At 37.3% G+C, this 13,960-nt stretch overlaps 1 protein-coding gene across 17 annotated transcripts in view; it reads right to left on the bottom strand.

Annotated features, from left to right (window-relative positions):
* Window positions 1-13,960, bottom strand: part of AGTPBP1 (ATP/GTP binding carboxypeptidase 1) — a 185,195-nt gene that overhangs the window by 167,926 nt on the left and 3,309 nt on the right. Inside the window, exon 1 of one of the 17 annotated variants that reach the window (XM_078367425.1) lies at window positions 11,124-11,184. The exons of the other annotated variants lie outside the window; for them this stretch is intronic. The gene's annotated coding sequence lies outside the window, so the exon portion shown is untranslated. Of the gene's footprint in view, window positions 1-11,123; window positions 11,185-13,960 lie in introns of those variants that run through there. 17 annotated transcript variants of the gene reach the window in all.

Genomic DNA, 13,960 nt, shown 5'->3' with positions numbered 1-13,960 from the left:
GGAACACGCTCAGCAGTATCAGGCATCTAACCCATGGCAAATAATTTTCACTAAAGAAATAGACAACCTCAAAGAATTCTGCTTTCTAGGCTTAAGAGTCCCTGGGGAAAAGGTCAGCTCTCAACCCTATTATCCTGAGGCTAGGCCAGCATATTCCTTACAGTTCACTTTTTATTACTGAAGCCTGAAGCCAGAACACTTCAGAATAAATGAAAAAGCTTGCAAAAGTTTGTGTTCATGACAAAATTATGTAATAGAAAGTGCAGGTACCTAGAAGCAGAAGTAATGTATTTCATCACCAAGTTTGTAGCTTTGTCAAGCAAGTATGATAAAGCAACAGGGGGCAGAGGAACTGAGAATGTATGCAAAAAGTAACTATAAAAACTGAGCTCAGAATTTAGGTATAATCTACTCATTCCTCTTTATTGGATCATTTTCATCACCATAAAATCATGGTATTTCTGTGTCTTAGGAAAAAAACTTTCTCGCTTTCATCTCCCCAATTCAGCTACTATCCCATTTCTCTCCTGAAAGCAAAGACGTGTTTATTCACACTGTCAACAAGCCCTCTCTTCCAATCCTCAGTTAAACACATTTCCATACTTTTCACCAACACCATTCTTATCAATAAACAATGATCTCCATGTTACTAAATCCAATTATCAATTCTCAGTTCTCATCCTATTTGTCCTATCAGCAGCATTTGATACAGCCGACCATGTCCTCTTCTTAGAAATACATTCTTCACTTGACTATACTTTGTTTTCTGCCAACCTCACTGACCACGTCTAAGTTTCCTTTAAAGGAATGCCTAGGGTTTAGTCCTTTCTCATCCTCTACTCACTACAGTCTCTTCCTTGGTGATCCCTTCTAGTCTTGTAATTACTCAACATTTCCACTTGGATCTCTAATAATGTTGCCAACTCAACATATGCAAAACGAATCTGACCTTCCCTTCCAAGTGTGCTCTACCCTAGCTTTCCCACCTAAGTTAAAGACAATTCTATGTCTCCAGTTGCTCAATCCGAAACCTTAGCTTCATCCTCATCTCCTGTCCTACATCCAATACATCAGAAGTCTTGATAATTCTACTTTCAAAACACATACAGAATCTGATCGCTTTACCATATCTACCACGGTCAAGGCAACAATGTCACTAGTCTCCCTTCTACCTCTCACACCCCCTACAGTCTATTCTCAACACATCTTTAGTGATCCTTTTCATACATTGCGGGATAGAAGGATAGAACGCCTTAGGTAGATTTTTGCCAGCACTCTGCTCAAAGCTCTGTGCTACTGCCCATTTCAATGGCATAAAGGGCCCTAGGGGAATACCCCCAGCCCTTACTTCCCTGACCGCATCTCCTGTCTACAACTCTTCTCACTCACCCTGCTCTCGATGCACTGGCTGGGCCTCCTTGCTTTCATCCAATACAACAGGCTCTCACCTTAGTGACTTTGCATAAGCTGTTTCTTTTGCCTGAAATATGCTTCTGCCAGATATCGCAATAACTAACTCCTTCGCTTCCTTTGCTCAAGTATCACTTTTTCAATACTGCCCATCCCAACCATCCTATTTAATATTGCAAACTACCTCCAGACCCTAGCATACCTATTGCCCCTTCCTGAATCTACTTTGTCTTCTTCCAAAGCACTTACTGTCTTCTAAATGGATGATTCAAAAATAACTGAACAGGCTGGGTGCAGTGACTCACATCTGCAATCCCAGACTTTTGGAGGCTAAGGTGGGAAGATTGCTTGAGCCCAGGAGTTCAAGAACAGCCTGGGCAACATAGCAAGACCCCTCTTTACAAAAATTTTAAAAAATTAACCAGGAATGGTGGCATACACCTGTAGTCCCAGCTACTCAGAAAACTGAAATGCGAGGACCACTTGAGCATGGGAGGTTAAGGCTGCAGTGAGCTGTGTTCATACCACTGAGCTTTAGCCTGGGTGACAGAGCAAGACCCTGTCTCAAAAAATAAATGAAATAAAAATAACTAAATACTTTAGCCATGGTCTGAATGTTTATGTGCCTCCTAAAATCCCTGTTAAAATACTAACCCCAAGTGACGATATGAGAAATTGGAGCCTTTGGGAGATAATTAGGTCATAAGGGTGGAACCTTCATGAATGGGTTTAGAGTTCTTATTAAAAAAAAAAAAAAAAAAACCCTAGAAAATAAGCTCTTTTCCTTGCACCATGTGAGTACACAGTGAAACGGCACCATCTCTGAACCATGAAACAGATCCTCACCAGATGTGAACCTGTCAGTGCCTTGATCTTAAACTTCCCAGCCTCCAGAACTGTTAGAAATAAACATCGGGCCAGGCACAGTGGCTCACGCCTGTAATCCCAGCACTTTGGGAGGCGGAGACAGGTGGATCACCTGAGGTCAAGAGTTCAAGACCAGCCTGGCCAAGATGCAGAAACCCCATCTCTACTAAAAACAGAAAAATTAGTCAGGTGTGGTGGCAGGTGCTTGTCATCTCAGGAGGCTGAGGCAGAAGAATCACTTGAACTTGGGAGGCAGAGGTTGCAGTGAGCCAAGATCACACCATTGCACTCCAGCCTAGGCAACAGAGTGAGATTCCATCTCAAAAAAATATAAAATAAAATAAAAAAGTTCTCATAAAATTTGATGGTAAAGAAAAAAGAAAAGAAAAGAAACATTTGTTCTTTATAAGCTACCTACTCTATGGTATTTTGTTACAGCAGTCCAAATAGACTAGGACAACTTTGAAAATTGTCACTACTGAATAACCAGTTATAGACAAACCTGCGTCAAAACCAATTTTTGAGAGAACGATCACTTTATTTCTATAAACTTACAAATGCTCGATACATGCCACATCGTAACACATACATTAATGCCACAATCTATTTTATCCCAGACCCTTAGCAGTTTATCACAATTGTTTACTACAAAAGCAACCAAAATAGTTATTTCCTCAAGGCTGTGGGGAAAATGTGGTAAAAATTCAAGGTTCTTGATATATCTGCATAAAACTCACATGGTATAATAGCTAAGACTTCAGTAGCCACTATTTCACTCTTTTTATTTACACAATAACAGACAACTTATTTAACAATATGTATTGTCTATTATCTATCTCTTTCCACTAGAATTAAAGCTCCATGAGGGCATGGAGCTTTGTTTTGCTCACTAAATGCCTCCCAGGTATCTAGAAGAATGTCAGCATACGGCAGGTGCTAAATAAATTTTTTAATAAACAAATGAATAGTTTCAAGTTTTCTTTTGAAAAAATTTTACTACACAAGAAAGTCAGTCTTCATTTTTAAAAGTCCAGTAATAATGGCAGATATGGTATACTGGTATACAGTATCTCTCTCAATTTTCCTCTACTGTGCCTTCCTATACCATAGGAACTTGAAAGATTAAAAACTAAAACACATTTCCCAGACTCCCCTGCACCCTGCAGCTACACTTCCAGATGTAACTTAAGTCCGCCAAATGCATCACTTGTGAGAGATTTAGAAGATGAGCAAAAGCTGCCTGATTATAAAAGAAAGCACAGATGCAGATATGTTCAGTTTTTCTACAGCAATATAAGAAGAGGTCCCAGAGTCTAATCCAGGGATTTTTCAACCTGGATTCCACAAGATATTGAAGATACTGCTTCGGTTCTTTGAGAGATCAGAAATTTAACGAAAAGAAGAAAGAAAAAAACCCTTTAATTTTTGTGCATCAAGCAATGGCAGTATTGACAATGAACTACTTCATTAACAATTGTTAGAAATCAGCTGTATGTGGTAGTGCACAGTAAGACCATGTTTATTGGGATACAGTTGTCCTTGATAACTAACTGGAGGTTGCTTTGCATGGGGGGGATGACAGGGGGCTAATGAACATCAGCCTCTCCCTCTCGAATTACCTCCCCAAACCTCCCCATAGGTACCACCAACTGCCTGTTAAGAGTAAAGAAGGTCTACAAGTGTAATGGAAAATCAGAAAGAAATGTTAATTCTAATGAAAAGGCCAGCCACAGTGGCTTACCTGTAATCCCAGCACTTTAGAAGGCCAAGGCGGGAGGAATGCTTGAGCCCAGGAGTTTGAGACTAGCCTGGTCAATATAGTGAAAGCCTGTTTCTACAAAAAAATTAAAAAATTAGGCTGGGCGCAGTGGCTCACACCTTTTGGGAGGCCGAGGCGGGCGAATCACCTGAGGTCAGGGGTTTGAGACCAGCCTGGCCAACATGGCAAAACCCCGTCTCTAGTAAAAAATACAAAACAAGATAGTTGGATGTGATGGCACATGCCTGTAATCCTGGCTAACTGGTAGGCTGAGGCAGGAGAATTGCTTGAACCCAGGAGGCAGAGGTTGCAGTGAGCCGAGATCGTGCCACTGCACTCCAGCCTGAGTCACAAAGCAAGACTCCGTCTCAAAAAAAAAAAATTAGCCGGTGTGGTGGTGGCATGCATCTATGGTCCCAGCTACATGGAGGCTGAGGTAAAAGGATCACTTGAGCCTGGAAGGTTGAGGCTACAATGAGTCATGTTCACGCCACTAAACTACAACCTGAGTAACAGAATAAGTCTCTGTCTCAAAAAAAAAAGGAAATGTTTACATCTTGCAACTCAGTTACCCACAATGCTTTGCTATTTGGTGCAAACTTGCAAAATATGGACAAAATTACAATGGAGTTATATAATGAAAATTTAGTTTTGTGATTTTTCTCAACTAGTTTTTTATTATGGTCTTATGTCTTACACATTAACATCTGCAGTTTACAAATGCCTGATAATCCAATGTGGCAATTTCTGAGGATGAAGTATGAGAAAAGGGCCAAAGGAAAATTCTGGTAAGGTTGGCAAAAAACTATCTAGTGAGTCATTTCATGGCACTAGTGCATCAAGTGACACATGAAACAAGTCCCTCTTTACAATGAAAGCACTTATCAGTGGATGTATATATGGGCTGTTAACTAAGTTTTTCCTAAACCATTTTGTGTTGTCTGTGGAAAACAACTTTACAAATACAGCAATGGTTCCAGCAAAATTCAAAAGAAACTTAAATACAAATTATATTCATTTGACAGGTTAAATGTCAATATACTCTTACGTATATACCCAAATGTCAAACATACTGTAATCTCAAAACAAACAGAATAAAGACTTTGTTTTAAAAAAAAAAATCAGTGAAAAGGCTAAAGCAGCAAATTACACAGCAAGTTACCCTAGAAAAGGGAAAGTCACACAATTAGTGGTGAGAATCTACTATAATTATAATAAAAAATGTAAAATTACACTGAGTAAAAGATCAGTAAAATCTTACATGAGATACAGAAAGAGAAACTAAAAATGTTCTACAGTACATGTTGAGCATCCCAAATCCAAAAATCTGAACTCCAAAGTGCTCCAAAATTTGGCCAGACGCAGTGGCTCACACCTGTAATCCTAGCACTCTGGGAGGATAAGGTGGGCAGATCATCAGAGGTGAGGAGTTTGAGATCAGCCTGGGCAACATGGTGAAAACCCGTCTCTACAGAAAATAAAAAATTAGCCAGTCATGGTGGTAGGCACCTGTAATCCCTGCTATTCAGGAGACTGAGGCAGGACAATCACTTGAACCCAGGAGGTGGAGGTTACAATGACCCAAGATTGCACCACTGCACTGCAGCCTGAGCAACAGAGGGAGACTTCCTCTCAAAAAAATCCAAGCAAACCTGATTTCACAACACAGTGTTTTCTTCACAGAGAGAGTGGTGTCAAAAGCCCTAGGAGATGAAATTTTTAAAGCTCTACCTGAAGCTCCCGAAGAGTATTAACTGTTATACAAAAACCCTTTTCTTTCAAAAATGTTTAAAGAACTGTGTAAAAACATGGATGAAGAGCACATAAATCTACTACATACAGAAATACAGTGGCTTAGCAGAATTCTCAACAGGTGTCTAAGCTGAAAGATGAATTCCAGGAGTGCTTTCACACAGTGGGCCAGATTTTGCCAAATATTTTTAGAATGAAGAATGGCCCAATCTGCAAACATCTGTTATCACATGAAGTAACTGAACAACTCTCCGCAAGGTGTTAGAGAAAATATTTTTAAGGCCAGTTGTGATGGTTCACACTTGTAATCCCAAGTGCTTTGGGGAGACTGAGGCAGGAGGATCACTTGAGGCCAGGAGTTCTGGACAAGGCTGGGTAACACAGCAATACCTCCATCTCTAGAAAAAATTTAAAAATTAGCTTGGCATGGTGGCATATAGCTGTAATCCCAGCTACTTGGGAGGATGAAGCAAAAGGAATCCCTGAGCCCAGGAGTTCAAGGCTGCAGTGAGCAATGACTGCATCTATACTCCAGCAAGACTGTGTCTCAAAAAATATATATATATTTACTTCAAGTGACAAGATTCTTGGGGAAAAAAAATCCTATGATCAAAAAAAAAGGAAATCTTAAAATGTCTCCATTGTTTCTTGCGCTTGAGAGTGAAAATGTTTATCTGCAAATCTCAAATCTTGTTGACATAGAAGAAAAATATTAAAAAGGAAAAGTAAATTGTATTTCCCTTTTCTTTTCTTTTCAAATAAGTGTAAGACTGAGAAAGGAACCCTGTCTCTGAATCTTATGCTCAGGCTGAGAACTTGACTTTGAGGAGGTAGAATTTTGTGTGCCGCATTGTATGTTCTTGATTACACACTCCAGAGGAGATTTACCGATCTGCTCCTAAAAAAGTTATGGATTTTGGCCGGGCGCGGTGGCTCAAGCCTGTAATCCCAGCACTTTGGGAGGCCGAGGCGGGTGGATCACGAGGTCGAGAGATCGAGACCAACCTGGTCAACATGGTGAAACCCCGTCTCTACTAAAAATACAAAAAATTAGCTGGGCATGATGGCGTGTACCTGTAATCCCAGCTACTCAGGAGGCTGAGGCAGGAGAATTGTCTGAACCCAGGAGGCAGAGGTTGCGGTGAGCCGATATCGCGCCATTGCATTCCAGCCTGGGTAACAAGAGCGAAACTCCGTCTCAAAAAAAAAAAAAAAAGTTATGGATTTCTCTGAACCAGTAATGTCCTGCCAATCATAGGAAAGTCATGAACATTTAGCTGCAGGTTTTCAACTTTTTAAGTTTTTTCTTATTTAACAAGCAGCTAGAGCAAGGAGGAATTGTCTCATGTCAGATGAAAACGAAAACTGTGAATGCTTATCTCAAATTAAGCAAAACAAAAATAGGTTTTATGTGAATAAGGTAAACTTCATTCTTTTAGTTTTAAAAGGTAATTTTATAGTATACATTAAAACCTATAAAACATGAAAAAAATCAAAACACATACAAATATTTTGTTAACTTGTGGACCTATATTTGAGCCTCACCATGTTAAAAAAAAAAAAAGAGTCAGCTTATTTCAAAATCTTACATAAATTACTTCTTGGACTATATTTTCATTAGTATTGCTTTGGCTTATGGTTTTTAATAGCTTTGCTATTTGATACTGTCAATAATTATCATGGTATATTAGGTGCAAAAGTAATCACAGTTACTGTCATTACTTTTAATGTTAATTGTACTTTTAATTAAAAGTAATGGCAAAAACTGTGATTACTTTCACACCAACCTAAATAAATAACATTAATTAAAATCAGATTGTATTAGTAGTAGCATAAAGACAGACAAAGACCAAAAGAATGAAAGTCCAGAAATAAATTCATGTATCTATGGCCAATCGGTTTTTGACATGGGTGTCAAGTCCACTCAATTGGAAAAAATAGTCTCTTCAACAAATGGTGCTGGAACAACTTGATATTCACATGCCAAAGAATGAAGCTGGACCCCTATTTCATATCACATACAAAAATTAACTCAAAAGGGATCAGCAACCTAAATATATATTAAAACACTTATAAGAACACTTGGGGGTAAATCTGCATGCCTTGGATTTGGCAATGAATTCTTAGTATGACAACAAAGGCATGAACGACAACAAAAAATAAATAAACTGGACTTCATCAAAACTAAAAATTTTTGTATCTCAAAGGACATTATCATAAAAATTGAAAAAAATAAAAAGTGTTAGGATGTAGAAAAATTGGAACCTAGGTATGTTGCTGGTGGGTGTGTAAAAAATACAACCACTGTGAAAAAGTTTGATGGTTCCTCAAATAGCTAAACATGGAATTACCATATGACCCAGCAATTCTACTCTTAGGTATATACCCAAAAAAACTAAACACAAGGACTCAAACAGACACTTTATGCCAATATTCACAGCAACATTATTCACAACAGTCAGAAGATGAAAACCACCCAAGTGCCCACCAATAGATGAATGAACAATATGTGGTACAAACATACAAAAAAATACTATTCAGCCATTAAAAAGTAATGAAGTTTAATATACACTACAAAATAAACAAACGTTGAAAACATTATGCTAAGTGAATTAAAGACCCGAACCATAAAACTCTTAGAAGAAAACACAGTGAACAAGTTCCTCAGCACTGGTCTTGGCAATTTTTGGCATAGGATCTAAAGCATAGGCAACAAAAACAAAAATAAACAAATGGGACTATGTCAAACTAAAAAGTTCTGCACGCCAAAGGAAATAACAAAATGAAAGACAGCCCATAGGTTGGGAGTAAATATGTGCCAGCTATACATCTAGATACATATATCAAGATATAAGTGGTTAACATCTTAAATATATAAGAAGTACACACAATAGCAAAAAAAAAAATGAATAACCCAATTAAAAAATCAGCAAAAGACCTGAATAGATACTCTTCCAAAGAAGACATTAAAATGGCCAACAAGTATATAAAACGGTCCTCCACATCACTTAGCAGAGAAATGGAACTCAAGACCACAATGAAATATCATCACCTCACACCTGTTAGGATGGCTATTACCAAAAAGACAGGAGACCTAAAAGTTATTTCATAGTTCCTCCAGGGTATAAAGATTGAGAAAATCTGGGGCGGTCAATAGCAGACAGCTGGTATACATCAGAACAGGCCCAACATGGTTCTACAGCTAGTAGGGACAGCCTGAGGTTCCTGATCCAGTCTCCTGACCTCAACAGTTTCCAGATTCTGAAACAGCAGTGTGGATCCAGAAATGAAGCTCTAGAAACAGTTTCACAATTAGGCTGAAGGTTTCCTAATCATAAAAGAGATAACTCCCTTGGTTTCTCAGTCCTGTGCTAAGGTTTGAGTTTTTCCTTAAAGCTCAATCTACTGTCTTTTTCTTCATCTCTCTCAACTTAATTCTTCCTAAGTAAGTAAGCCACTTAATGTCTGTGCCAGATATTGATCTATTGACCCTCATCTCCCAATTCACCCTTTTTGTTTGCTCTGTGAAAATGGATTTGTGCCCTTTAAATATTTTTTTATCTGCCAACTGACATGATATTAAGCTTTGTCAGCAGAAGGCATTGGAAAGACATTGCAAGGAAAATGAATTGTGCTTCCTGGTTCCAGGGCATTCACTTGGCCCCAGTAGGCAAGGCTTTTCCAGGACCCTACTCCAACAAGCATGGTTTTTCCATCACCAGGCTCCTCAGTATGTGCTGCTTTTCCAACAAGCGCCTCGGCAGTTTTGTAGCAGAGTGTCTCTGATGAAATACCTCTACTTAAACAGCATTCCCTGGTACCCTAAGGGGTAAATTTCCAGCAAATTCCACTAGTGCTGTACCGTAGCTTGAACTTGCCCTTTGACATAGCCTTGACCTTGCCCTTTCCAATAAGTTCTAGGCTTACCTGGAAGATGGAAAAGCACTCTTACTCCTGGGATAGTAACCACTCCTTCTATCTGCTATTCCTGTATTCCTTGGCATTATCTTTACTTCTCACTGGTAAATCTCTTATTACTCCAATCCCCTGTTATAGTCAATGATTCCTTATATTATTCTTTCCCTGTTAAATTACTGTGTGGTTTCTATCGCCTGATTGAATCCATACTGATACATTCCAACAATTCTTTATTTAGAAGCCTATGGTAAACTCTCTCTTTGCTTAAAGGAAAAGTGGTTCTTTCTCTACAAGTGTGTCTTTACTGTTTTATTTTTAAATGAAGGATGTGGATTCCAAAATAGGAAGGGAATATACAATATCCTCAGAGATGAAAGGAAGTTGTGACATCAACTTTTTTTAATTTAGGAAGTGATACTAATCATCCATACCCAGGGTCAAAAACCATTCCTAGATCAACCTATTCAATACTTTAATTGGAACATTAACTTTATCTTAGAGTACTATCATTCCTGTTATGCCTAACTGCTAGTTTGAAACTTAGCCTACAATGAGATACCACTTCACAACCAAAAGAATGGCTATAACTTTAAAAAGACACATAATAACAAGTATTAGCAAGGATGTGGGAAACTAGAACCCTCATACATTGCTGACAGGAAGGTAAAATGGTGCAATTACTTTGAAAGTAGTTTAGCAGTTTCTTTGTTTTGGTTTGGTTTGGTTTGAGACAGGTTCTTGCTCTGTCACCCAGGCTGGAGTACAGTGGTACAAACATGCCTTGCTGCAGCCTCAACCTCCTGGGCTCAAGCAATCGCAATCCTTCTGCCTCAGCTGGGACCACAGGTGCACACCACCACCCAACTAATTGTTTTTTTCATTCTTTATAGAGACAGGGGTCCTGTCATGCTGTCCAGGCTGGTCTCAAATTCTTGGGCTCAAGCAATTCTCCCACCTCAGCTTCCCAAAGTACTTGAGATTACAGGCATGAGGCACCAAGCCCAGCCCAATGATTTTGTTATGGTTTAGCCCAACCAGGCAAACAGTCTAATTTACTTCACCTATTTTATTGTCATATTTTATCAAAACGTGTGGGTAAGAGTAAACCTACAAAAAGCTTATATATCTTTCCTGATCAAGCATTCGCATTAAAACCAAACAAATCTGTAAGGTTTACACACTACTCTAAAAAAGATGTTCAGACACTTATATGAGGTCTGATTTGCTTTTCTTTGTGACATTTCCATTTTATTATCAATAAATGAGGTATGTATGAAGAGCAGAATCTCATTACACTTTAATTATTAAATGATTTGTTTAAAATAACTCTTCCTCCAACTCAGATTTCAACCATTTTCAGACTTAAACAAAGCCAAAATTTCTAAATGAATATAGGTGATGAGATTTAAAATCTTACCTTGAAACACACATTTTCTCTGCCTCTAACCTATGACTATGTGACTTGAAGACATTGTGCTAAACGAAATAAGCCAGTCACAAACAGATAAACACTGTATGATTGATTCCACTCATGTGACCCACTCAGAGTTGCCAAATTCATAGCAACAGAAAATAGAACAGTGCCTGCCAGGGAATGGAATATGGGGGAGGGGGAGAGTAACTTTAATATGTAGAGTTTCAATTTGAGATGATAAAAGAAGTTCTGTAGCTGTATGGTGGTGACGGCTGCACAACAATGTGTATACTTGATGCCACTGAACTACACACTTAAAAATAGTTTAAATGGTAAATTTTATGTTATATATGTTCTACCACCATTTTTTAAATAAATATTTTTTTAAAGATCAAAATACGAACCTCGTATTAAAAAACGGGAAAAAGTAGTTTCAAATGTAAATAAGTTAAAATTAATGAGATTAAATTAAAAGGTGACAGATTAGTTTTCACCAGGCACCAAAAAGAAGTCTAGAAAGTGTGTCAACCATAAATTAATAAATCTGAAGAGTGCTTATCAAAATAATATTCGTTTTAATTCATTAAACTCTATTATATGTAGGCAGTGTTCAGATTTTTATTAACATTATCCCACCATATATCTCCCGGCTGACTTTATTATTGTTTTTAATCCCAATGTAATGAATATTCTTATAATCTTCATAATTTTAAATCATTTTCCCCATAAGAAAAAAATGTGAGGCAAAGACAGCAAGTACCTGGCATTTCTCCCTAGGATGGCTCATTCTCAGCATAAATTAAGTGAGAAATAAGCAGAGATTAAGAAGGGAAAACAGGTCACTTTTTTTTAAGTTTACTATTTAGATATTAGTGGAGCCTTTCACATTGTGCCTTCACTGTTTAATACTTGCATTCCCAAAATGTTAAATTTGAACATTTATATAGAAATGTACTACCAAGTCTGATTTTTGTTTTCAGATGGTATTCAGATTACTAATACCATAATCCCACTGTATCAGCACCTGACTATAACCATTAAGAAACTTTCTTTGAATAACCTTTACTGTACTTAATTTTGTATGTTAAAATACATATGATTATTATATGTTTAGTTGACAGATAATCAAATGTATTTATGAGGTACACAGTGATGTTTTTATACACGTAATGCATAGCAATCAGATCAGGGTACTTAGCAAATCCATCATCTCAAACATTTATCATTTCTTTTTATTAAGAGCATTCAATATCCTCCTGGCTATTTGAAACTATATATTATCAATCAGAGTGATCCTATAGTGCTAGAGAACACTGTAGAACTTACTCATAGTATCTAACTATAATAAAAATTTTTAATAAGGCCTTTACCAGGTCCCAAAGCCTAAAACAGAACAAACCAGAGATTGTCACTACCACTTCACTTCTTAATCAAAGATTTGTGAGAAATCCTCTTTAAGATTTAACTCCATAAGTTCTAAAAGCATGATACATGGGCCCCTGGGGTCCTGACACTCTTTTAGGGGACCCACAAGATCAAAACTATTTGTATAATACTAAAATTTAAAATCTTAAAATTACTGGCATCTTAGAATGAATTAAAGTCACCATCAAGCACCAGCAAGTATAAAACAAGAAAGAGTCAATGTCACTTAAGAATGTCCTTGAAACAGTAAATATTATTCATTTTTACACACCTTTTTATGTGACAAAATGAGAAGTTTGCATGAACCATTTCTGCTACATACCAAATTACAATAGTTGATGGCTGTCTCAAAGTAAAGTACTTCTTTACTGAATTGAGAGCTTCGACTAGCCTGTTTTTAAATGGAAGTGACTGAAAGAATGACGGACAGACTATGGTTATTCAAACTGGAATATTTTGGCAGAGGTTTTCTCAGAAAAGAATAAAGTGAACTTGCTTGTCACTTTAAGTAAACGACTGGTAGTCACATCTGTTGCCAATGATAGAATTTGAGCTTTCAAGCAAATATAAGAATTCTGGAAAAATCGTATCCACCATCATCATGTCAAGATCTAAACAGCTTCCCAATAATTTGTCTCTAACAGAATGGGTGGTGATATTAACAAAAGTAACTTTCTTTGCTATTGCATGATGAAAGACATCAACATGAGGAAGATCTGCATAACATTGAACCAATATTTACAAATGACCAAGGAAAGATGTTACAATTTCAGGAATGGGTATAAGATCCATTCAAAGTTCAAACCAATGGGTTTTAATGTAACAGAGCAGGCAAAAATCCACTTAACATGATTTCAGATTCCTCACTGCAACTAACCTTTAAGAAACTGGCACTTACTGAGTTTTGATATGATGCCCAACAAGAATATCCACAATAACCTGAAAAAGCTATTAAAATGTTCTCTCCCCTGGCCTCCCTACCATATTAAGCCATTAACTGTGTGAGACTAGATTTTCTCCACATATGCTTCAATCCAAACAACATATTGCAATAGACTGGATGCTGAAGCAAATATGATAATCCAGCTGTTCCCATTAAACCAGACAGACTTACAAAAAAGTAAAACGATGCCACTTTTCTCACTACCTTATTTTTGCTTTAAAAAAATTTCTTTTCATTAAAACTATGGCATTTATATTAACATGTAGAGTTTATAACTGGCATTTTAAGTGAATTGACAAAACAATTTATATTTCTCTTCATTTACAATACCGTAAATATTCATAAAAATTTTGGGGGGGATCCTCAATAACTTTTAACAGTATAAAAGCATTCTGAGACCAAAAGTTTGAAAGCATTTAGAGTTTTAATATCAGATCCCTGCAAACCAAGAACAAGTATGCAAAATCATTAC

Source organism: Callithrix jacchus, chromosome 1 (genome assembly GCF_049354715.1).
Source record: "Callithrix jacchus isolate 240 chromosome 1, calJac240_pri, whole genome shotgun sequence".
NCBI classification, from domain to species: Eukaryota; Metazoa; Chordata; class Mammalia; order Primates; family Cebidae; genus Callithrix; species Callithrix jacchus.
Note: the sequence above shows the minus strand (reverse complement) of the source record. Positions and strands in the feature narration are given on the sequence as shown.